The sequence below is a fragment of the Talpa occidentalis genome, unplaced genomic scaffold (assembly GCF_014898055.3).
Source record: "Talpa occidentalis isolate TD23 unplaced genomic scaffold, MPIMG_talOcc4v2.1 talOcc4.2, whole genome shotgun sequence".
NCBI lineage: Eukaryota > Metazoa > Chordata > Mammalia > Eulipotyphla > Talpidae > Talpa > Talpa occidentalis.
Window position 1 is genome coordinate 53,951,199 of NW_023602073.1, and position 27,584 is coordinate 53,978,782.

Sequence of the window (27,584 nt, forward strand, 5' to 3'; positions counted from 1 at the left end):
TGATGTTTGTCTTGTGCCCCAGTATGTGATCAATCCTGGAGTATGATCCATATGCACTTGAGAAAAATGTGTACTCCATTGTTTTGGGGTTTAGTGTTCTATAGATGTCTGTTAAGCCCAAATGCTCTACGTCCTTATTTAGAACTTTAGTTTCTTTACTTATTTTTTTGTCTTGTTGATCTATCCATAGTTGATAGTGGTGTGTTGAAGTCTCCCACTACGTATGTGTTTTCTGTGATGTCTGTTTTCAGAGAGGACAACAGTTGTCTGATATATTTTGGTGCTCCTTCGTTTGGTGAGTATATGTTAATGAGTGTTATTTCTTCTTGAAGTATTGTCCCCTTGATCATAATGTAATGACCATTGGGGTCTCTTTTTATTTTTTTTGAGTTTGAAGTCTGTTTTATCTGATATAAGTATAGCTGTTCCTGCTTTCTTTTTTGCTCCATTTGCTTGTAGGATTGTTTTCCATCCTTTAACTTTGAGCCTATTTTTATCTTTTGTAGCTAAATGTGTTTCCTGGAGACAGCAAAAGTTTGGGTTTTGTTTCTTAATCCAGGCTGCAACTCTGTGTCTTTTTATTGAAGAGTTTAGTCCATTTACTGACTTCGTTTGTGGAGCCACCTCTCTCTCAATTCCTGGAAGAGGATCTTAAGAGTCCCTGTCCTCTATCAGGTAGTTGGTGATTTTGTACTAATCACTAGGTGGTGCCATAGACATCTCCTAGAAAAATTTAGAACTGTATCTTTTCCTCATAGGTCCCTGGAAAGGGAGGCAGGCAGCACCTCAACACAGGGGCTCATGCTTAGTGCTGTGTCTGCCCCATGCTCTCCTGTTGTGGTGCCCACAGTTGTGGCAGATCCCGTGCCCTGGATCTCAGTTCCAAAATGTGTCTGGTCATGCAGGGCCTTCAGCAGTCTTGCTCCACACTCATTTCCTTTCTTACCCCCATTTGCATAGCATATCCTCTTTCATAGCCAGAGGGATATCATAGGGCTCTTGCCTCCTACAATACGGTAGTTGATAATTTTGCTCTAATTTCTAGGTGACAGCAGACACATCTCCTAGTAAACTTTCAGAAATGTGCTTCCTAGAAGGTGTCCAGAAAATGGAGGGGCAGAGTAGGGGAGCATACCAACTTAGTGGCTGGCCTTTGGTGCTGTTCCCACCCTGCTCCCTGTCTGACGCCCTCCCCCCGCGCATCTTAGGATTTCTCAGTTGCTTCAGGGATTTACCATTACCTACAAACTTTGTCTCCTACTTTCCTTTTCCTGGATGAGTTAGTCTGGCGTTGTGGTTGGGGGTGGGGGAACTTTGTGCCTAAAATCTATTTCCTTTATCTCACCAACCTTTTTGTGAAACTGTAACAACTTCCCAGAAACCAGAAAAATAATCAGTGAAGATAGGGGGAGAACAATATAGAATAGATAAAAAGAAAAAAAAAACTATAGAAAGTTAAGGAAATTTAAATAGACAAAATATGGCAGATATTGAGAGCCAAAAATCTGAGACATGGACAAACAGAAATGTCAGACACTTCCACAGTTATCAATTGAGACTGGTAAACATTTCTCACTCAGAACTGTAGCCACATGGATCAAAGGGCATCTCTCTTACAGAGGAAATGTAGTTTTATTCATACACCACACTAGCACCACAGGGGCTGAGATCAGAAATAACATGATTCAGATATAACTACCTCTGCGTTGGTCAAAAATAAATCAATCTTTGACCATTTATAAGGTCTTCTACTTTTATTAGAACAATTGAAGGCAGGCAATCATCCACAAGAGAGGTACTTAAAACAAATGAAATAATAAATGGCAAAAAACAATCTGACCAACACTGTTTGCAGTATCAATCATATAAAACATACTACATACATCAAGTTGACATGTTCTTAAATGGACTTACAATTGAAATAAATAAAATTATCATTGAATAAATGTCATCAAAGAAAGGTATTCAAATTTAATGGGTTATATATGTGTTGTAAGAACAAATCTTTGACAACTTCCTAGGGTAATTGCTTCAGGTATCTTGTTCATGGAAAAAAAAAAAAGAATTGAGAAATACATAATAATTGAAAATTCCCTGTCATCTAAGATCCTTATACAAATGTTTAATGGGATTTGCCACTTTTCAAAATGTAAATTATGCCATTGAAAATAAAAAGTGTTTTCAGTTGATATACCTGTATATAAAAAAATAAAATTCCAGAAAATACATGGGAAGTGCATATATCCCTGTGTACATTTTGGTATATTATCAAGGATATTGAAAGGATGGGCTTCAAGTTCACTCTTGATATTTGCTAACAGGTCACATGAATTTCTACAGGTTTGAAAGAAAAATGGCTATTCAAATTTCACTCATCACATAGTCTTCTCTCAGTGTTAAGCTTAGGAAAGTATCTGTAAAATTGAATGGTTTTAAAACATGGAATGTGTTACTGTGGTCCTGTCTTTGAAGTGTTAAATACATATAAAATGGAAAGCACATGCCTATAAATTTAATATGCTTAATCTCATCAACTTCTTAGGAAACTATAGCAAATTGGTTGGGAAAGCAGAAAAAATGAATATTGACAGGATAAGGGTAGCGTGGAATGGATAAAGAAGCTATGACAAAATATTTTAAAATTGTGAAAATGAAATGGAAAAAAGGGTGGTATCTAGGAGTGAGACAATGGATGCAGTTTAAAAGGCAGAGACAGGCAAGGCAAGAAGATACCATTTATTTTGATAGGGTTGGGAGGAATAGATTTTCAAAAAATTTACCATTGTTTCCCAGAGGATTTTCTGAAAAATGAAATGAAGAAATTAAACTCATGAGCAAAAAAGACAAAGAAAATTAAAATATATTTAAAAATCATAAAATATACCTATCTGGATGCAGGTAAACATACACTCAACATAGGTGCACACACACAAAAAAAATGGTGAATGAGAACTAACTGTTGTCCAGAGTATTCATTTGAAAGTTAAATCAGGGGCCCTCCCTGGTAGAGCAAGGGGTTAAACACAGCACTTTAAAGATATCCTCAGCCTCTGCAGCATGAGTTATATCCCAGCCTGCCAGGTAGCTATACACATGGCATAGCAGACCTCTCCTGTCTCACCCGCTGCTTCCCTCAGCAGTGTATTTCAGTCAGTCTGCCTATTGTGTTCCCCACTCTGTCCCTGGTGAATCCTCTCAACCCCACACACCTCTGGCCTGTGTGCCAGTTCTTGTGTGCATAAATAAATAAATATTTAAAAATAAATAAATAAAAGTTAAATCAGACATAAAGCAAGACTGTTGAATTGAGGAAAATAATGGGAAAATCTGTTCTGATGGATAACTTTTAAAAATGTTCTCAATCTATTTTGATGTTAGTTGGGGTATTATTACTCATTTTTTATATTTTCTTTATTATTACTAAATTTATACAGACTACTGTCACTACTATGAAAGCTATGTTGTATTAAAGAGACATAAAAACTAAATTAGAGAAATTGAAGAGCATTGTAGAGTCCTTTTCCTAGATACCTTCATTGACAACAGATTCAAATAATATATAAACTCCAGTTTTATGAATTTCTTTGTTAGTGAATGCCTAAATGAGGATTAATTCAGTCACATGGGAGGAAATGTTTAAGACCTGAATAAAGTGGTGATGTTTGTAGATTAAATGAATAAGCATTTGTTGGATTGAAAATGCTTCCAAATGTTTGAGAATGCAGATACTGTAAAATTAAATGATTAAAAAATTTAGTTTTAAAAAATATCATTGTTCACATAGGTTGTAACAACAGGAGAAATCATAGAAGAAATAATAGAGGAAATTGAGTAACACATGAAGAAAGCATGATTCAACTGGAAAGATTAAATGACAAGACCAAACGTAATTTATATCTATGACTGTGTTGAGGAAGATATCGAATGAGAGTTTGAGACAAAGGTATAAGAAACAATTAAAGCCATGAATAAATACACATTGAAATACTTTAAAGGGGCATGTCTTTTTCCATTTATCACTAATTGAAAAAATTAAAAGTAGGAACACCATTTCACTCAAAATGGGAGCACAGTAACAATAAGGGAGAAGGAGATTTTAAATATGTTCTTGGATTTTAGAAAGACATATTTTTATGAGACTTGAAGTCATGTATCTAAAAGTGTATCTCATCTATTACTTTTATTTATGTAGTTTATTTCCATACACACCTTGCTGGAAAAGATTCTAATTCAAAATGTTACCCTATGAGGAGTTTGAGTAGAAATCCTCTTGGTTAAGCAATAGCATCATTTGTCTTGTATTTGTCCTTCTGTATTTTATAAAATAAATTACAAATATGTACAGATGTATCAGATGAGAACCTCAAAATGATGAAGAAATGTACAGTAAAAGGACCCATCTGTACATTTGTGTTAATGAAGCAATAGCCATATATAAACTACAACAAATTAAATAGATCCATTGCTTTTTCCATTTCCCCTAAAAACAAAAATGTAAATTGGAAATATATTAGAATGGAGGATTTAAAATGTCTAATTTAGGGCTTCCCCTGGTGGTGCAGCAGTTGAGTGCTGGGCTGCAAAGCTGCAGCGCCTCTGCAGCGCCAGTTCAATCTCCGGCCACCAGCGAGGGTACCACATGGCTCAACAGACTTCTCCTGCCAGGCCCCTGCTCTTCTCAGCAGTGTATTTCGTCGTTGTGTCTGTTCTGTTACCCGCTCTGGCTCTGGTGAATTCTCTCACCCTCCTGTGCTTCTGACTGTACCTAGTGCTTGTATAAATAAATAAATAAACCTTTAAAATAAAATAAAACAAAATATCTAATTTAAAGATCCTTTTAGGATTATCCTAGGAAAAATTGCGTGTCTTTCCACTAGCATAAAATTTCATAAAGAAAAGATAACTATCAAAATGGTCCCTTAAGATGTGAAATACTTCTTAACGCATTAAGAAAAATTGCAGTTTAAAGAACTAATAATTGTCTTAGTGAAAATGCGAAGAAGAAATAAAAAGTATGAAGATAGAGACAATATCATCAAGGAAAATGTGAGCATCACCTTAAAGATCACAGTTGGCCAAGGAATAATATTTGACTTTGCACAGCCTTTGAAAGAGGCATAGGTGAAGGAATTTACTTTGCAAGTTTGGAGTTCTCTACTAACTTAAAGTTTGGGTAAGTTTCAGTTGCATGGTAACTTCCATTTCAACTTGCAGGTAATAGTAATTCTACATCAGTGACTATTTTCCAGAAACAAAAAGATATATAGGGTGGAAGAGATGTGGCTATCAGCTTAATTGCCTTCATCTGAATAAAATTCATCTTGAAACTATAATAAATGTCTGGAGACATAAGTAATAATCTTGATAAAAGAAAGGAGACATATAGAATAAATCAGAAGGAATGGAAAGCAGCAGAATGTGGAGCAAAAGAAATTGAAATAAAAGTAATGATGAAGGAATCCATACACAAAATATTGGAGAGGGAGAAAGAACAGCAAGCAATGGATAGCACATAGATGTAAATGTAGGGGATGTTAGCATCTTTCTGAAGGATTATGAGAGTAAAGATTTATCAGAAGTACTTACCAAATACACCTCGACAAGCAGCTGAAAAATAAATTTAAATGCATGTAAATATTGACGGAAGCAAAGAAAATGAAAATTCAGTTCATTAAAAATATTGCATTTGAATTTAAAAGAAGGATGCAGATACACTCACACAGAAGTTAAAAGCACACGCACATGCACCACACATGTACATACAGCAGTGACAGAATGCTCACTTTTGTCCCAAACCATTCTCTCAAAAATGAAGATTGCAATAAAATGACTTATTTTACTGAATTGAGAAATAAATGTAGGAATGTTAGTTTTTAATTCTGAACAAATATTTTTGAAAAATTTGTCATATCAATCATTGGTCTTTCAATATGTTGTCTACTTTATATCAAAAAGTATATACATTTAAAACACACGCACACACGAGACACATAAAAAGAATGGAGGGGTTGAAATTGTATGGGGAATATAAAAATAAAATTTATTATTAAAAAAATTTAAAAAAAAAGGAGTAAGGAAACAAGGAGTAAAGCACCAATCTTTCTAAAACACTATCTGTAGCAGAAGTCATAAAAAAAGTCATAAAAGTCACATACAATGAAAACATATATATACATATATATATATATATATATATATATAAATTTCCAGGGGAATCAAGAACACAATTATGAGATATAATCATAAAATATATGTTATGTTTTAAGAGTTGTGTTCCTGTTATATGAAAAAATATTGGTCAGTATCTTTGGATAATTACATCTCATATCATTTACAATGAAAAATTGAATTTACATGCACAGCATAATGAATCAATTCCTGCAATGCAATATCCTTTTACAAACATTTGACAGAAATTTCACTTTGTCATAATTGAAATTGTGTGACTTTGAAACGTTACTGAAAAAAGAAAACATTTAATATGGCCAATATACAAGCAAAATTTAAGTAAATAATTGGTAATATTTGTGTATCTGAGAATAATTGGGTAATGTGCTTGTTAAATGGCCATGAAAGAATGAAGAATTTCAAACCTAATCAAATAATAACAAAATTTGCACAGGCTTTGAAAGGACAATGGATGAGCATAGTCCACTCAAAAATTTAGATGCCTCTTCAGTTTGTAAAAATTTGGGAAGTTATCACTAGTATGGAAATAAAACATTGAATTTAGTAAGTCAGCAGTCTTATTTTTATAGGTATTCCATAAAGATATACAGAGCAGTGGGCCTCCCCGGTGGCGCAGCGGTTGAGCGCTGGGTTGCAAGGCTGCCCGCAGCCTCTGCAGCACTGGTTCGTCCCCGGTTGCTCCCCGGCCACCGGAGGAGGGTCCACATGGTGCACACACTTCTCCTGCCGCCCGCTGCTCTCCTCAGCTGTGTACTTCGGTCCTTCCGCCTGCTCTGCTCCCCGCTCTGGCTCTGGTGAATTCTCTCACCCTCCCGTGCTTCTGACTGTACCCAGTGCTTGTATAAATAAATAAACAAATCTTTAAAAAAAAAAAAAAAAGATATACAGAGTGGAAAGCACTTGCCTCACAACCAAATACACCAGAATGGAATTGCAGAAAATTGGGAAATTGACATGAAGAGAGTTAATGTGGGAGTAGTCTCTAGTCATCCTTCAGGATAGAAGGTTAGACATTTATAAACAGAAGTTGCCAGTTTGTGACACAATAATTAAAACACAGAGCAGATTAAGGCACTAAGAAACAGTCATATTAAAATGATTTAGAGTAATTAATTTACAATTTTTTTTTTACCAAATTTTCCTTTAAAAATTTCTGAAAAACAAAATGGTAAGATCAATAAAAATATCATGTAAAAATAAGAATATTATTAAACTTTAATGCAAGGTATTTATAAATTGAACCTATCAGACTACAGATAAACATACATACAAATCTTTCTTATAGGGGCATGAGGGCACATAAGCATCCACACAGAATACATTAGTTGAGAAATCACTTTTGTCCAGGGACCAGTCTCCCAAAATACAAATTGGCATAAAAAGAGAAAACTTATTGAATGGAAAGAAAATTTTGTTAATAGAAGTTCTCATTATTCCTTTCAAAATGTTTCTGTTTCTCTTGATATTAGCTAGGATTTTATTGTTCAATATGTAATATTTAATAAGTTCTTCCATTTTTAATAATGTTAGAGTACAATTATTTGAATCTGACTGTATTCATTCTCAAATATGTACCAGTGCCTACAAAAAATCTTTGTTTCTGGGACTCCCTGATGACCAAGGGAATACTTATTAATGCAATCACCACTAAGGCCTGAGAGTGATCCCCCACCAGGGAGCTAACATACATGTATAATACAAAAGACCTCCCCTGTATCACCTGCTGCTCCTCTTAGCAGAGTATTTCAATAAATCCATGTGTTCTGTTACCCACTCTGTCTCTGGTGAATCCTCTCACAAATAAACTCTGCCACCCCCCAAACCACTTGCGTATACCCCAGTTCTTATATGCAAAAATAAATAAAAATAGAACTTATATCAAATATGCAGATGTTGTAATTGAGGAAGATAATGTCTACAAGTTGAACAAAGTAACAGATGAAACTATGTCAAGGTCAGTGGAACTTACCTTTTTCATCTTCATATTTATGGATATAATAAAAGAACTTACCTTTTTCATCTTCATATTTATGGATATAATAAAAAGAAGAAAGAAACAATTAATTCAAAATATGAACAATATCAGGAAGGGAGGAGGAAAAATTATTTATTTTAAAGATTTATTTTATTTATTTATACAAGCACTGGATATAGTCAGAAGCACAGGAGGGTGAGAGAATTCACCAGAGCCAGAGCGGGGAGCAGAGCAGGCAGAAGGACCAAAGTACACTGCTGAGGGGAGCAGAGGGCGGCAGGAGAGGTCTGCGCGCCATGTGGGACCCTCCTCCAGTGGCCGGGGTGCAGTCAGGGATTGAACCAGCACTGCAGTGGCTGCGGGCAGCTTTGCAACCCAGTGCTCAACTGCTGCGCCACCGGGGAGGCCCAAAAAAATTATTTTAATTTATTATTATGTTTGCTATAACATTGGTTACATCACCGTGTATTAGAAGTATATGAAAGAGAAGATAATACCTGCTCACAGAGAAGAACTGATACATTCTACCTAAGGCAATTGCAGAACAGATTTCATGCAACCCCAATAAAAATCCCAAGGCATACTTCAAAGAAATAGAACAAAGCTTAATGATTTTCATATGAAACTACAAATAACCCAAAATAGCAAATCTTTCCTGACTAAAAAAGGGAAAAATGGAAGTATCACATCTCTGGACTTCAAACTATATCATAAAGTCATAAAAATTAAAACAGCATGGTACTCAAACAAAATAAGAAACACAGGTAGACCAATGGAATAAAAATTTAGAACCCAGAAATAAAGCCAAATATTTATGGACAACTGATCTACCTCAAAGGACCAAAGCAAAAACACTGGAACAAGATAAACCTCTTCAATCAATGGTGCTGGGAAAATTGTACTGTCATTTTGTAAAAGCATGAAACTACAGCACTATCTCACAAAAATCAACTCAAAATGATAAAAGATTTGGATATAAGACCTGAAGCCATAAAATGCATAGAAATAAAGCAAAACACTCTATGACATAAACTTCAGAAACCTTTTTGTGGATGCCTCTCCCGAGCAAAGAAAAAAAAAAGGAGGAAATAAACAACTGGGACTACATCAAGTAAAAAGACAACCTACTAAATGGGAAGAAAATATCTGTACACCATACATCTGACAAGGGACTGATATTGAAGAATTACAAAAATCCCATACAATTGAAGAAAAGTAAAATAAACAACCCAATCAAAAAATGGTGCAGAGAACTGGAGACACACCTCTATAAAAAACACATGCAGATGGCCAACAGGCACGTGAAAAAATGTTCATCATCAATTATCACCAGCAAACCGCAATAAGATACTAAATAACACCTATGAGAATGGCCCATATCAAAAAGATCAGAAACAGCAAGTGCTGGTGAGGTTGTGGAGAAAAAGTACCAAAAACGGATCCAGCAATTCCACTCCTAGGTATCTACCCAAAGAACACCAAAACACTAATTTGAAACAAAACTTTCACACCTATGTTTATAGCAGTACCATTTACAATAGCCAAAATATGGAAATCGCCTAATGTCCCAGCACAGATAAGTGGATCAAGAAAATGTGTGTGTGTGTGTGTGTGTGTGTGTGTGTGTGGACACATACATATACACAATGGGGTATTGGTAAATGATCAAAAAACATAAATTCAAGCAACTTGCAACAAAATCGATGGAATAGGAAGGATTATGCAAAGTGAAGTGATCCAGAAGAAGAAAGATAAATACTGGATGGTTTCACTTATATGTGGAATACATAGAAACCAAACAAAGAATCAGAGAAAGACAAGCTTTCAAATCAGCCCTTGAAAGATAATAACAAACATGACACATCCATGAGCAGAGGGGGATGGGAGGGAGAAGTGGAGTGGAGAAAACAGGAGCAAAGAAAGCACAATGGACTATGGTGGAGACTATGGATGCTTTAGCGTTGAAAAATCTATGGCGAGCACACCTGAGGGGGGAGAAAAAAACCCTGTTTTGTGGAAAAAGAAAAAGTAAAATCATGATAGGACACTAATAATTTAAAAATGGGCAGAAGAGCTAATACACACTTCTCCAAAGAAGACATTCAGATGCCAATAACACCAGTGCATGAAAAAATGTTCATCATCTCTTATCATAATGGCATTATTAATACAACCTTGTCAAATCTGTGGAAATGGCCTATATCAAAATATCAGAAACAAGTGTTTACAAGAATGTGGAATAAAAGGAACTTGCGTACACTATGGTGGGAATGACACTGGCCCAGAGCCTGTGGAAGATAGTATGGGATTTCGCCAAACAGCGAAAATATGTCAGTATTTACAATCCAAGTTATACACTGGAATAATGGGGGGGAAACGCTAATATAAATATATATTATGCACTCATCTGTTCATTACAACATTATTTTAAATTAAGATGTTATGGAATAAACATAAGTATGTCCTCAATAGGGCCTCCCTGGTAGTGCAAGGGGTTAAGACACAACCTATAAAGAGGATGGGAATTTGAAGGTAGCCAGTGGGCATCTTTGTTTAAAAGCAGCCTGTGTACTGCCCAGTAATTTTAGGGCCACAGCTCAGAAAGGCAATGGCCAGAGTAGAGGAAGGGGCAGGCATAAGAAGAACCCAAGAGGCTAAGGGAGGAAGCCCTCGCCAAGTTCTTTGCAGCCAGGCAGAGGAGATGTATCAAAAAAGCCAACTTAGAAAGACAAAAGCTGGTGCTGAGATTGGGAAGCCCTGATTGGCTGTTAAAGCCTAATTATGCTCAAGGCTAATAAGTCTCTAAAAATCACCTCTGGGTGATGACCTGTTCATTGTCAAGTGAGGGTGAGGAGCTGAGGAACTCGTCCTTGGGGGACGGCTGGGGAATGTGGCTTGTGGGGGAGCCCACAGCCAAAGAGGGAATCCAAGAGAGGCTGCATGTGGAGCTTGTATCCATGGATCCCCGGCTGATGTGCTTGTGCAGTGGATTGGCCTGAGTGCAGGGGTCTGCATGTCTCATTGGTGTCTGTGAAAGCCGAATGTTGGAGTGACCACCAACAGAAAACCCTGAGGGTTTGGCGATTACCCCCAAAGTACAGAATCGCCAATCCAAGAGTGAGTGCATCCTGGGGGTGGATGTGGTGTGTGTGTGGCTTGTGGCTCAGACCACAGCTGGAGAAAGCCAGGAAACCTGACGGCTCCTGCCATGCTGTGAGTAGTTCCCATCCCTTGTATGAACAGTGCGTTTGGCAGCAGAAGTGGTGTATGATCTGCTGGTGCCAAAAATCTTGTCTTTTGCCACTAGCTTGGTCCCCTGGATTAATCTGTGTTCTGGTGTATTTTGTTATATTTTTATATTGTGATGTGTACTGTTTACTTTTGTGGGCCATGGCTGCAGTGTTCATATTTGCCATGAGAAATGTGTGTATAACATGCATATAACTTGTTTATGTAGACTGTATAGCAGAAAACCATGGGGGGTTGGATTGTAGGGTAAATAAAGTATCGGGTTTTTCTGCCATCCCGCCTTTAGCATTGATGATGAAACCATGTGGTTCTGAATGCATACCTGGTTGTGGGCACCTGGTCTATGGTGTGGGCATACATAGATGGGTACACCTGGGTTGAGAGACTGGGCTTATAAGGGTGGCATCACAGGGACAGCAGCAGAGCATCGCAAGAGATTAGAACAAACAGAGGCATTGAGAGAATGCCGGGGAGCCCTGAAAGAGTGAAGATTCATGGGGGGCTAGGAGGACTGCCAGGGGAAGATAAATGGAAAGCTCTTAATATGGGGTGAATTCAAAGATAAGAATTTTGAGATGAGCATTATAGACACCTAGAAAAGGGTGGGTCAATACATGAGCTACAAGATTTAAGCCAGCAAAGTTAAGGATGTCAAGTGAGTAGTCACTGCAAAGGACTATGGGAAAAATGGTTGATGAGATGATTACCCATTCTGTTCTGAAGGTCTTCTGAAAAACAAAACCAAACAATCAATGTAAATAGCAGAGTGAGACAATGCATGGAATGTTCAAATGTGGAAAAATTTTCTATTATAGATCTGGTCCATCAGGATAGAGACACAATTCATATATAAAACACGTAAACCCACACAAGAAGTCAACACAGAAAGCTGTTCTGGCAAACACACTTACCAAGAGTGCTGGGTATCACTTGCTTGTCCAGAAGAGAACAAAGTAATGACAATGTGGAAAGAGGACTGAATGTATTCAAATGAGGGGGGAAAATGAAAAAGGGAAGCTCTGGTGTCCTCCCCAAACAAACATGTTCCATAGCATGGGTCATTATTTAAGCTTTTATCATTCAGTTTCTTTATATAATTAGTTTTGCCACTGTTTCAAAATAAATTATAGCTCTGGTCAGGTTATATAAAGGAGCCACACCTGAGAAGGTGCTGCTGCAGAAATCTGACTCAGTTTCCCAGACCTTCATACTCAAAAATCTTCATTAATTCATTAGGTAGGAACTTGTTGCCTGACAGTTTTGTATAAAGCATGCCTGTGCAATATTTATCTTAACAAAATGACATACAATGAAAAAAAATCATGTAATAAGTGGCAGAAAAGTCGATCTACATGAGTCAAGTTAGAGAAAACCTCCATGCCAGCAACTGTAAAAATTCCAAACCTCAGAAGATATTATTCATATAAGTCACCGGACAGAAAGGACCTGACTCCATAGATTACAAAGACAAGGACAAGCAGGGAGCCCAAACTGGGGGAACTGGGTGAGAAAAAAAGGAGGCACATTTCATTCAGAATGCCTAAACCCTAGCAAAATTGTGTAAAAACAGATGTGCCATGCCATTGAGGAAGATAATTATTGGGAGATGAAGACAAAAGAACAAGGAACAGGTGAAATCGTGACTAGCTACACAAAGAAACACATTACAACTCAGAAGGATCTCACATGTCACTTTTTCTGTTTCTGCAAAAAAGGCTGTAATGATGCAATAGTCTGCTACCGTAGTAGTCTTGGGGTTGTGTTTATTAGCATCCTGTTGATATTTAACACACTTGATGAACTGAAATGATAGATGCCAGTCACTGTTCCTTTGATGGCTCCACCCCTAACATCACGAAGAAGTGGGATCCTATTCATGTTGAAAAGTGTCTTCTGACAATGATCCCAAATGAATTTTACAACATCATGGCTTCATGCTTTGACATCACCTTCCAAATTCATTTTGACATTTCTATCACCACCTGGAAGTGCTACTGGTTGTTTATTTGTTTTCAAGTAGCTGTTCATTCTTTTCAAAGGGAGACTGGCTAGATAATCACAATTTGTGAATTTGGGGGTTGGGAAGCACTGGAGACATGATCACAATATCAGGAACTATTTAGAGACATGGAGCATTTGCAAAGGTATGATTGTGACTTACCTTTGTTGTGTTCTTTCTTATCTGGAAAACAGAAATAGAGGAAAGTGTTTACAGTAGCTATGCTGGATGTCAGAATCTCAAAAATACCAAATTAGTGAAGACTGACCTAATGCCACTAAGCAAATGGATTAGCTTCCCAAAAGCTCACATTCACAACATATAATGAAATTCTTTTATTCCAAGCCTTGTCATTTGTGTTACTATTTCAGGTCAATCCTGTATCAAACTCCCCTTTTAAAATGACACCAAAAGATGAAAGATGACTTATAAAATGATCTTAACAAAATGGCAAAAGCTGAAGGAAAATCACATAGTAAGAGGCAGAAAAGAGGTTCTATATTGGTCATAAGGCTGAGTGGAGTTGCAAAGCATGAAAGAAGAGGAAATCAGGGCAACAGTTCTAGCAATGTTTATGGAACTCATAAGAAAGTAAAAAGGATGAAACAAGAATGTAATAAAGATAAAGAAATTATGTGGTAGCTAAAATTAAAAGAAAGCAAAATAAGAACATGATACTGATTTAAAGAACAATTCAGGGTCTCAATAATAAAAGAATAAAGCAATGGAGAGCATTAACAAGCTCAAAAACACAATGTTGAGAAACAAAAGATAAAAAATGTAGATAGAAATAAATATAAATATTAGAAGTCATTCTGTGTAAAAGCTATCTGGGCAATTTTTTCAAATATATTTTATTGCATTATTGTTAATGTTTGTACAGTATTTGATTATGTCCTTCATTGTAGTCTTCAACTCCATAGTCCCTTAGGCTCTTCCCTCTCCTCTTTTGACACTCATCTCTCTCTTTCTCCTGCTGTATGCCTTAGACCTATGATCAGCTTGCAGATGTTGTCTTTTGTTTTGTTACAGTGTATTCCACATATAAGTGAAGCCATCTGATATTTATATTTTTCTTCTGAATTATTTTGCTAGCGTGCCTTCCACCGCCGTGTTTGGGTAAATGCTGTGAGTTTACCTTTTTGATAGCTGAGTAGTATTCCATTGTGAATATGTAATATGAACATATCTTCTTCATCCATTCATATTTTGGGTATTTTGGTTGTTTCCTTATTGGTGGCTATTGTACAATGGTGCTGCATTAAAATAGGTTTCCTTATTTATTTTTGGTTTTGTGTTTTGATTATTGTTTTTCTGTCCTTTGGATAGATTCCTAGAAGTGGGATTGAGGGGACATCAGTAGGTCCATTTTGTGTTTTGAGGAACCTTGTCACAACTTTCCATACTGGCTGGATCAGTTTGCATTCCCACCAGTGTAAGAGGGTTCTTTTTTATACATACCCTTGTCAGAATTGTTTTTGTTTCTGTTTTATTCAATATGTGTAAGCCTGTGTCTCATTGTGGGTTTGATTAGCATTTCCCTGATAATAAGTGACCATGAACATTATTTCATATCCTGTTGGCCATTTTCATTTATTCTTTGGAGAATTGTCTTTTAGTTCATCTCCTCATTTTTTGATTGGTTTGTTTGCTGTGTTTTTGTTGAGTTGTGTAAGTTTTTTGTACATCTTTCATATCAGTTCCTTGTTAGTTGGATGGTGTGCAAATATATTCTCCCATTCAGTAGGGTATCTCTTCATTTAGGTTGCTGCCTCTTTTATTGTACAGAAGCTTCTTAGTTTGAATGCATTCACAGTTGTTAATCTTCTCCTTCGTTCTGTGCTTTTGTATATGAGTCCTCAAATATGTTTCCGTAGTTTATTTGTGGAATGTTTTGCCTATGTATTCTTTTTATTTTTTTAAGATTTATTTATTTATTTATTTATTTATTTATTTATTTATTTATTTATTTATTTTATTTATTTATTTATTTATTTATTTATACAAGCACTGGGGACAGTCAGAAGCGCAGGAGGGTGAGAGAATTCACCAGAGCCAGAGCGGAGAGCAAAGCAGGCAGAAGGACCTGAGTACACTGCTGAGGGGAGCAGCGGGTGGCAGGAGAGGTCTGCGCACCATGTGGGACCCTCGACCAGTGATTCGGGGATCTAAAAAGCGCTTCAAAGGCTGCGGCCAGCTTCTCAACCCAGTGCTCAACCACTGTGCCACCGGGGAGGCCCTTTACCTGTGTATTCTTACACATATTTTATGGTTTCTGGTATTACCAAGATTTTTATCCATTTTGAATTGATATTTCTGTATGGTGTGTAGTAGTAGTCTATGTTCATTGTTCTGCATGTGGACGTGGAATTTTCCCAGCACCATTTATTGAAGAGATTTTACTCTGTTCAGTACGTATATTTGCCCTGTTGTCATAGATTACTTGACCATACATGTGTGATTTTATTTCTGGGCTTTTTTATTTCTGGGCTTTCAAATCAATTACATTACTCTGTGTATCTTTTTTGTTCTAGTGTCATAATGCTTTTATTATTATGGCTTTGTTCTATAATTTGAAGTTTGACAGTGTAATAAATTTGTTCTTCCTCTTTTTAGTTATGAGGGCTTTAAATATTTATTTTTTAATTTTCATATTTTTTTCCTTAGAAATACTGGTGTATGGACCAGAGATATGAGGGCTGAGTTGCTTCACCAGAGACAGAGTGGGGAGCAGAACAAGCACATTTACTGAAATACACTGCTGAGGGAAGCAGCGTGCAAGACAGGTAAAATCTGCTGAGCCATGTGGGTAAGCTCCCTGGCAAAGGATAAATTCAGGTGGTACCAGTGATAGTACTGAGACTTAACCCTTAAGCCATCAGAGAGTCCCTATTTGGGTGTGTTTGTGATTCCATGTGAAATTCTGAAATATTTGTTCAATTTCTTTGAGGAATGTCAAAATTGAGATCAATTGGAATTGCTTAGAATCTATAAATCTCTTTGGGTAGAATAGCCATTTTGATAATGTAGATTCTTCTGATCCATGAGCAGAGGATTCCTTTCCATTTCTTTGTTTCTTCTGCTATTCTTTTAACAATGATTTTTAGTTTTCTTTGTAAAGGAACTTTACATCCTCTGTCAGATTTATTCTGAAGTATTAGATATGTTTTTGGTACAATTGCAAATGGGATAGTTTTCTTAAGTTCTTCCTTTGCACACTGATTTTTTGCATATAGGAGGGTTACCGAGTTTTGTTTGCTGATTTTTTGAACTGCTGCTTTACTGAGTGGGTTTGTTGTTTTACTTAACTTCTCCATGGATATTTTATGGTTTTCTCTCTCTCTATATATATATATATATTGTTATATCATCAGTGAATAATGATAGATTTTACTCTTCTTTCCCTATTTGTACTCCTTTGATGCCATTCTCATGCTTAATCGATCTAGTGAGTACTTCCAGTGTTATATAGAAAAGCAGTGGTAAACATGGACATCCTTCTCCTGTTTCAGATATTAATGGAAAGTTTTCAAATTTTCACCATTTAGAATGACACTTTCTTTGGATGTGTCATATATGGCTTTTATATGTTAATTATTGCTTTAATCATAAATGGATGTTAAATTTATCAAATGTTTCCTCAGCATGTATTGAGATGATCATATGCTTTTTGTTTGTTTGTTTGTCTGTTTGTTTTAAGATTTATTTGTTTATTTCTACAAGCACTGGGTACAGTCAGAAGCGCGGGAGGGCGAGAGAATTCACCAGAGCCAGAGCGGGGAGCAGAGCAGGCAGAAGGACCGAAGTACACTGCTGAGGGGAGCAGCGGGTGGCAGGAGAGCTCTGCGCGCCATGTGGGACCTTCCTCCAGTAGCCAGGGAGCAGCCAGGGCTCTAACAGGCGCTGCAGAGGCTGCGGGCAGCTTTGCAACCCAGCGCTCAACCGCTGTGCCACCAGGGAGGCCCAATCATATGGTTTTTAATGTTCTTTTTATAGTTGTGGTGGATTATATTATTTATTTACAGATATTGAACCATCCGTGTTTCCTTGTAATAAATCCTGCTTGGACATGTTTGATCCTTTTGATGCATTGTTGAATTTGGCATGCTAAGGTTTTATGGAGGATTTTGACATCCAAGTCCATTTGGGAGATTGGTGTGTAGTTTTCTATTTTTTGTATTGTTTCAGTTTGCCTTTTTAGTGTGATACTGGCCTTCAAAATTGTATTTGGTAGTATTCTTTCTTAAAATTTTGAAAGATTTTTAGCAGGATTAGCATTAGTTCATGTTAATGGTTGGTAGAACTCTCTCTTACGATACCACCTTGCCCCTGTTTTAGCTATATCCCATATACATATACAGTTTAGCTATATCCCATATGTTCTGAAATGTGTCTTTATTATAATTAGTCTCAAGGTATTTTTTTTTCTACTTTGAGTTCTGCACTAGTCAATTGTCCTTCACTAGTATGTTGTTCAGTCTCCAAGTAATTGTGGACCACTTTTCTTTCTTTTTTTTTTAAGCTTTATTTTTATTTATGCATCCAAGAATTAAGGTGCAGGCCAGAGATGCAGGGGGTGAGAGGATTCACCAGAAATAGAGTGGGGAACAGAACAGGCAGACTGACTGCAATACACTGCCAAGGGGCGCAGCGGGCTAGTCAGGAGAGGTCTGCTGAGCCTTGTGGGTTGCTCCCTGGCCAGTAGGGGATCAAACTCTGTGCTGCAGAAGCTGTAGATTGCTTCACAGTGTGGTGCTTAACCCCTTGCACCATCAGGGAGGCACCTTCACTTTTCTTTCTTTTTTTCTGTTCATATCTAGTTTTATACCTGTGCAGTTGGAGGAGATTCTTTATATCATTTCAATCTTTGCATATATGCTAATGTTAATATTTTAATGCAGTATATAGTAGATCCTAGGGAATGATTCATATGCATTTTAGAAAAATGTGTATTCGGTGTTTTGAGGGCACAATGTCCTACAGATGTCTTTAAGCCCATGCCATCAAGATCCTGTTTAGTACTACTGTATCATTTTTTATTTCCTGTCTCAATGATCTGTGCACTAGTTAGAGTGGCATGTTGAAGTCTCCTACCATATATTTGTTTTTTCCAACATCTCTTTTCAGAGAAGATAGTAATTTTCTAATGTGTTTTGGCACTCCTGCATATGGTGAGTCTATATGTATATTTATATATGCATCCATTTGTACATTGCATATTTGGTGAATATATGACTGTTATGACTTCCTGGTGTATTGTCCTCTTGATCATTACACAGTGTATATCTATGTTTCTTGTCACCTTTTTCAGCTTAAGTATATTTTATCTAATATAAATATGACTGGCCTTGAGTTCTCCTGTGCCATTTTCTTGTAGAATTTTTTTACAAAACTCTATGTTTAATGTATGTTTGTCTCTTGAACTCAGCTGTTTCCTGCAAGAAGCAAAAGGTTAAATTTTGTTCTCTAATACAACATGCTACTCTGTGCCTTTTTAGTCATGAGATTAGTATATTAACATTTAGGGTGATTGTTGATACACAGCAGTCTAGTAAGCCATTTTGTTTGTTGTTTGTGGCTCTATTTAATTCCCTAGTCAGTTCTTTGTGTTCCTTCCTTTGTTGGTTTCAATCTTATGGCTACCTGTATTATTAATTGGAGTGAGGGTTTAATTATAGTGAATTTTCCAAGGATTTGCTTGTCTGATAATGTTCTTATTTTTTCCTCATATGGGAAGGAGAGCAAGCAGGATGTAGTATTCATTGTTGGCATTTCTTGTCTTGGAATTTTGTGGGTTTTTTTTATTTTTTAATATCTCACTCCATCCTTTTTTTTACCATAGTGTTTACCATTACCTTCTTTTAAAAATATTTTTTTTATTTATATCTTTTACATCATTGTGTATTCCCTGTAAAATTCCCACCACCAGTTCACCCATGAACCATCATCATAGCCCCTTGTGCTCTTCTCTCCCCTGCTTTGGTCCTTCTTCTTCTCCCTCCCTCACATAAGGTCTCTTATTTATGCTTGCCTGCTAGTTTTGCTTATTATTATTATTATTATTATTATTATTATTATTATTATTATCATTATCATTATTAATCATCATGTATTTCTTCCTGATCCTTTATTTGGTTTACCTATATTCCTCCTATAATTTTTCTTTTTCCTTCTGGTTTATTTCACAGAGCAAGGTCATTTCTAGCTCCATCCATGGTGCTGCAAATGGCATGAGTTTATCTCGTTTGATTGCTGAATAGTAATCCATTGTGTATATATACCACATCTTTATGATCATGTTACCATAATCAGTTTTCCTTTATAGGTTTTCTTTCTTCCCCTTCATCAGCTTCATTAACTTTTCTTTGCCTTGGATTTTTGGAAACTTTAATACTATGTATTTTGCTATAGACTTCATTAAAATCTTCTGGTGTCCTTTTAGCTTCCTGTATGTCTATTTTAATTTCCTTCATAAAGTTTGGGAAGTTTTCTTCAATTATTCCCTTGAATGCTTTTCCAGTCCCTTCTCTCTCTTTTCTGTGATTCCCGTAACTCTTGTATTTCCTTTCCTCGAGGTACCAGACAATTCTTGAAGGGTTTCATATTCTTTTCCTTTTCCTCTTCTTTCTTTTTCTTTCTTGGTTCTACTGTGTCTTCATCTTAGAGATTACTGATTCATTCTTCCACACATTTTATTCAATTTCAATGATGTTTTCCAGAAATTTTAACCTCTTTAACTGAAATTTTTAACTTGTAGTTCCTAAATTTTTGTTTCAAGTTTCAATTTCAATCTTCTGTTTGTTCATTATGTTTTTCATATAACTTTTCCTTTGCTGTGTCTTCACATATTTCTTTTATCTGTTTTTCAAATTCCTTGATTTTCTTAACTATTACAACTTTGAATTCATCTTTTGACAAGAAAACATTTTTTTTTTTATATTTGCACATCTCCCTGTTATTGTTTGCTTTTTGATTTGCTCTGTTATAGGTAGCTTCTGTGGGACATGAGTCTTTCTCTCACTCTAATTCTGAGTGTTTACCAGAGCACAGTGCAAGTCACCTGGGCAGTTGGTAGCAATAGGCAGAATCCCCAGCTGATATTACCTGGATATTGGTCTTCCAGGTGGATTTAAGGGCTTCTGGGGTCGATAATATTTATCTGGGTAAATCCTTGGCAGGGTGTCATGGATGGCCATGTGGCCTCTGACCTATTTCTTGACTCAGGACCGGGGTTACCCCTATCTGCATGGGTGCTGGCGGGGATCCCATGGTAGGTCTTATGGCTTTTCTAACTTCAAGCAGGCATTGATTGGGTCCTGTAATAGGTTGTAATAGGTTCAGTCTGCCTGACTGAATAGGTGCTACCTGTCTGGATAGGAACTGGCAGGGTCTCATCCAATAGACCTATGCTTATACAGGTGGTTGTTGGAGGGTTCTCTTGCGAAGGTCAAGAGGTCTCTGGGTATTCTGTCTGCCTCCTTGAATTGGATCTGATGTATCAGTGCTCCAGGCAAGTACTAGATGTGTCTCATGGAAGTTTGAGAGACTTCTGTTGTTCTGGGAAGTGGCAGTCAATTTCTCATGCTGAAGATCACAGGTCTCTGGGTGCTATTACTCCCTTCCTGAGGTCAGTCTCAAGTCTCATCTGATCTGGGTGGAACTGACAGGGTTCTGCTGATATCACAAAGCTTCTGCTATTCTGGACAGGGGCCAATGACTTCTCATATTGAAGGTCACAAGATCTCTGGCTGCTCTGGCTTCCTTCCCTAGTGGGTATCAAACCTCACCTGACTGGGCTGGGGTTGGCGGGGTCCTGAAGAAGTTCATAGAACCTTTGATGTTCTGGTTGGGGGCCGGGGACTTCTCATGCTCTAGGTCATGAGTTCTCTGAGTTCTCTGGATCCCTCTCTGAGGTACATCTAGAACAAAAATATACATGTTAACAGAATATATGGATGCACAGAAGCAATCTTAAGAGTTAAGATAACTGCAACAAAGCCTTACATTAAAAAGCATAAAAGTCCAATTAAATTATCTAGAGTTAGTACAGGGAAAGAAGTAATGGGAGGTTCAAACAAGAAGAAATAGAGATAAAATGATCATACAAAAAAAATCAGTGAAACTAAGAGCTAGTTCTACGAGAAAATAAACAAAGTAGATAAACCTTTTGATAAGATACAAGAGAGAACATTAATAAATAGAGTCACAGGGAATCTCTGGCCTGCACCCCAGTTCTTATATGCATACACAAATAAAAATAAATCTTTTAAAAAAATGAATAAATAGAATCACAAATGATAAAGGAGAAATAACAACATATAGACATATCAACAGACATACGGATGATCATGGCACTACTATAGCAAGTACTGCCAATAAATTGGAAAGCATTGAAAAAATTGATAATTTCAAAATCAATGTGATCTGCAAAGACTATCCCTAAAAGAAACAGATGAACTGAACAAATTGATCACAAACATGGGAATTGAACAGAATTAAAAATATTTGGGGAAAAAAGCCCGGGACCAGATAGCATTACAAACATAAACTCTTACAAATCACCACGGTTTACCTTATTTAAATTATTTCTAAAAATACAAGAAAGAATGCTCTCTACAAATTTAATGATATCAAATTTCATGTACAAAAAAGAATATTACTCTACTTTAATACAAGAATCCTATATAAAATTGAACCTATCAAAATGCAAACATACACCGGTACACACACCAGCACACAATACAGTAATTAGAAATCACTTTTTTTTTAAATATTATTCTTCCCAAAATGAAAATGGGCTTAGAAAGATTGAGCTTATTGAAATGAAATTGAAAGAAAATTTTGTGACTAGTTCCCATGATTTTTAAAAATTTCTATTACTTTAGATATTATGATTTTATTGTTCAACTAAGACAAAAGTAGGAGTGGCCGAGTATTAAGTAGGCACACATGTGCCTGCTACACAAACGGAGATCCATGGACAAAGAGTGCTCTTCACTAAAGATACTGAACGTATAAAATGATCACAAAAAGAGTCTGAGTGAAATATAGTCAAACTTAGTGCTTTAAATGGAATCAAAATGACAGAAGAAAGAATTTAGGATGTGATACTACAATATAGCACATCATGGACAACTGAACTACACACAACTGAACTGCCTTTGAAACCAAGCACAAACTATTTACAGAGTGTGAGTCTGGTAGTCCTGACATTGCCCTTTCCACTTGGAGGCCCAAGTTTTACAAATCTGGACTAGAACCTCAGAAGATTGGAACAACAAAAAGGCGGTAAGGGAAGTGATGATAATCTAAGCACTGAGTACAGCTGTCAAACAAAACAGCAGATAAATGTGACTAACATCATTCCTCAATCCAAGGTCTAGTATTAAAGACCTAGACACACCCTCCACCTCCACAAAATTCCAATGCAAGTTGGAAAAGCAAAAGAAGAACAGAAATCCTGGGACAAACACAGAGGAGACAGAGATAGAGAATGTATCGGATAATGATTCCAAATTAATAATAAAATAATGTTAAATGAGATACTGGAAGGTCAATCAAAGACAAACAGGCAGGCACAGGATCTCAGAAAGGAGATCCATGGACAAAGAGTGTTCCTCACCAAAGAGACTGAACATATAAAATGATCACAAAAGAGACTGAATGAAATATAGTCCAACTTAGTGCTTTAAATGGAAACAAAATCACAGGAGAAAGAATTTAGGATGTGATACCACAATATAGCACATCATGGACAACTGAAATATTTGAAGCAACTGGTAACATGACTAATGTTGAACGAAATCTGAAAAGTGGTGGGTATTCTTTCCCTTTGGTTGTATTTCCTTTCTAGTGAAAATAAAGTCATAAAAATATTCTTGACCCCTTTATTTTATTTTTGTTTTCATTATTTTGCTGTGAGATTTAATAAAGTTCTCATATTCTCTTTGAATACATAATTTCCAATATTGTACTAACTATGTTATATAAAGTAACCTTAAAACCTGAATTCAGATTGAAACTAAATCAAATTAGAATTCTTCTGTACAGTGAAAGAAACCAAAAAAAAAAAAAAATGAGACGACAACCTGCTGAATGGGAGATGATATTTGCATATGTCCAACAAAGGATTATTATACAAAATATGTAAAGTCATACACCTTAACAACTTAGATTGTGACAATAAAATAGTGGTTACCAGGGCCTCCCTGGTGGTGCAAGGGGTTAAGCACTACATTATGAAGCAATCCACAGCCTCTGCAGCACGAGTTCCATCCCCGGCCATCCAGAAAAAAACCCACATGGCGCAGCAGACCTCTCCTGTCTCACCCGTGGCTCCACTTAGCTCCACAGTCAGTCTGCCTGGTCTGTTCCCCACTCTGTCTCTGGTGAATCCTCTCATGCCCCACATCTCTGGCCTGTACCCCAGCTCTTGTATGCATAAATAAATAAATCTTTAAAAAACATAGTAGTTATCATAAGGAAAGGAAAAGCAGTAGGAGCAATAGAAAAGGGATCCAATTTGATATTGTTGAAAACCACTAGAACAGGGATAGTAATAGGTGTGATATGTTATATGCCTAAAACAAACTGTGATGTTATATTATTGAAACATAGTTTTGTAAAACAGTGGTAAATCAATGAATATTTAAAAAAAAATCTGAATTAGAAGATCTTGAACCACAACTTCTAGAAAAAATAGAATTAGATTCCTGGGTGCATCAATTTACAACATTTTAATTTACCAATGAAAAAATCATTACTTTATGTGGATGGATCTTTCATTTTTTATGCCCAATAAAGTCATATTAATTAACACATAAAAGGAAGGAATATAAAATGTTAAATGGTGATAGACAAAGTTTAAATAAATTGACCTGAATACATATCGGGCAATACTTATACTCAGGTGCTGCAGGGGGACTTGATGCCCCAGCCAGATAAGATACTGGAAAGCAGCTAAGAAAAAGGGCCTCACACCATGGGGTTGAAGCTAAAGGGCCTCACACTGCAGGGCTGAAGATTCCTTGTGTCTCACACATGGGACTGAAGATTTAACATACCTTCATTTTTTGTTCTTGATCATCAAAGGAGAAAAATTTATCAGAAAGTACATTAGGCAATAAATTACATGTATCAGTATACTGCAAGTAAATGGCACGGAAAATTATCTGTTTAGAAAATTAGTTATTAAACAATTTGGCCCACTTGACAATGGGAGACAATTTATTGTACATATCATCTGACAAGCAATCCAGCACAACTATTATAGTAAGCCCTTCTTTTGCTTTTGCAGAAGTTCCTTTTTTTTAAAAAGTTTCTTAGGAAAGTTTTTAAATGAAGTTAACAGTGTTAAGAAGTTTCTAGGTAGAAAAAGTTCTGATAGCTGAGAAGCAGCTGGTCTCCGGCTGAAGGCCATGTGAATAGAAGAGTTTTTTGATGCTTAGACTTTAGTTGATAGGGATGTATTGGCAGCTATCAACTGTCTTAGGTAATTGTCTAGCTGAAATAATAAGTTTTAGTGTTAGGTTTGGTTTTTTATCTATTAACCTTGATGGCCATCGTCCAGCTGAGACCTGTAGGAGCCAGTAGTCCATGGCAATAGAATACATTAATTGTTTCTGCTTTACACATGATGTATTTTTTTTCTGCTTGCTAAAAATGAATAAAGACCTGCTGAGTCACTTGGCAGAGGAGATTTGCACCCCATCCAGTATCAGTGTCTCCTCAATCCCCTTCCCTTCAGCCCCTAACGTGTCGTCTAGGCCTTCTCATCCTTTCAGGAAACCCTGACACTACATTTTGCCGAGGCTGGTCCCCAGCACTCAGGCACAGTGTAAAATGCCAATTCAAAAGCAGGTAGATTAATGCAATTGTAATATGTAAAATTAATAATATTTGTTAATGAAAGGATTTTTTTAATGATTAATATGACAGGAGAATCAAATAATGGGTAAATGAAAATGGGACATTTCAGAGAGAAAATAAGAAGAGACATACTCATTTAAAAATATGGGTATGTTGATTTTGAAGTTTCAGAGTCAAAGGTATAAAAATTATAAAAAGTAAATGAAATGAAATAAATTTCAATACTTGCCTTTTTTCTCTTCAAATTGATAAATAAAAGGAAGAATTTTGCAGTCAAAATGAGAACACAACCACAAAAATGGAGACAGAGAAAAATATTTAAGTTTTTTGTGGTTCAAATTGGCCTATAGGGTCTCCCAGGTAGAGCAGCAGTTGAGCGCCATTTGCAAAGCTGTCTGCCGCCTCTGCAACGCTGGTTCGAATCCCCACCAGCCAGGGAGAACCCCACATGTCACAGCAGACCTCTCCTGTTTTGCCCGCTGCTCCCCTCAGCAGTGCTTTCGGTTTGTCAGCCTGTTCTGCTCCCTGCTCTGTCTCTGGTGAATCCTCTCACCCTCCCACACTTCTGACCTGTACTGCAGTTCTTGTATAAATAAATAAATCTTTTTTTAAAAAAATGACCTATGTCCCTGAGAATGTCTCAAAGGCACTCTAAAAAAATATGGGCAATATTGTTTTTTGTTTTTTGGGTTTTTTAAAGATTTATTTATTTATTTATTTATTTATTTATTTATTTATACAAGGTAAGGGTACAGACCAGATGCGCGGAATGGTGAGTGTTCACCAGAGACAGAGAGGGGAACAGAATAGGCTGACTGAGGAATTACACTGCTGAGGGGAGCAGCAGGCGACTCAGGAGAGGTCTGCTGCGCCATGTGGGACCCTCGCCAGCAGGCCAGGATCCAACCATCGCTGCAGAGGCTGCATAAAGCTTCACAGTGCTGTGCTCAACTGCCTGCGCCACCAGGGGAGGCCCTGGGCAATATTGTTTTGCATCCCTCAAATGACTTTGTGAAATAGGCATTAAGACTGGACACAAAACCACTGGGATCTGTTCTATAGAACTTCTTCTGGGATAAATAATATCAGCTTGTCATTCATTGGGCCTGACTTTTATCTTTTGAATAAAATTTCAACATGTATGGATACCAGAGAAATGCACTTAAAACATGATGAGGGTTTCCAAGATTTTTTTTAATCCCCAGTTTCCAAAATTCTTATTGTGATATTAGTCAGTATGATTTTTTTCATATTTATTCAACATGGAGTTAAGTTTCTGGGATCCTGGCTCATAATTTTTTCCAAATTTAAACTTTTCAGTTATTATCTCTTCAAATAATTATTTCTTCTGAGACTACTATAATATAAATGGTAGACCACATGATTTTGTCTCACATGTCACAGAGATTGGCAATTTTGCTTTCAGTCTTTTCCTTCTCCTTGCTTATTTTGAGTATTTTCCATTGCTCTGTCATGAAGCTGAAGAACAACCCCCCACACACACACATTGTCCAATGTTTTGTTAACCCAGGTGGTCAAGTTTTCAGATATTGTTCTGTTCAGTTATATTTATTTTGTGCTTTAAAGAAAATGCCTCCCACTTCTCATCAGGTTACTCTTTTCCTTTGAAGCCTTAAATACAGGTGTAATAGGTACTTTAACACCTTAATCTCTTCATTTCTTCATCCATTTCTTTTGACTGCTTTTTTCTCCTGGTTGGGGCCACATTTTTGTTTTGGAGCCTTTGTAACTTCTTATTGGATTCAGGGTATTATGAATTTCACATAGTTGAAAAAAAATCTTGAAATCATTCAAAAGGGGGGAAAACATAGAACATACAAAAGTACAAAGGCAAGAATTATTGTAGACCTCCCACAGGCACTATCCAAATAGGATTGGAATACAGTGACATCTTTGAAGTGCTGAAAGGAAAATACTCTCAACCTAGAATATACCCTTTGAAAATAAATTTCAAAAATAAATTTCAAAAATTTCAAAATTTCAAAAGACTTTTAAACACATACAAAAAAAAAAAAAAAAACTGAGTGAGATAATTTCTTATCAGCAGACCGAAAAATAGAATATGTCAAATTATGTGGAAGGAAAATAATTTCAGATGCTTTCTTTTTGTGATTGACTTCTAGTTTGATAACAGTGTGGTCAGAGAAGATACTGTGACCAGAGAAGATTTCAGCCTTCATGAATTTATTGCATCTTGTTTTCTGACCCAATATGTGATCTACCTTGAGGAATCTCTCATCTGCACTTGAGAACAATGTGTATTTAGCTTTTTTATGTTTCACT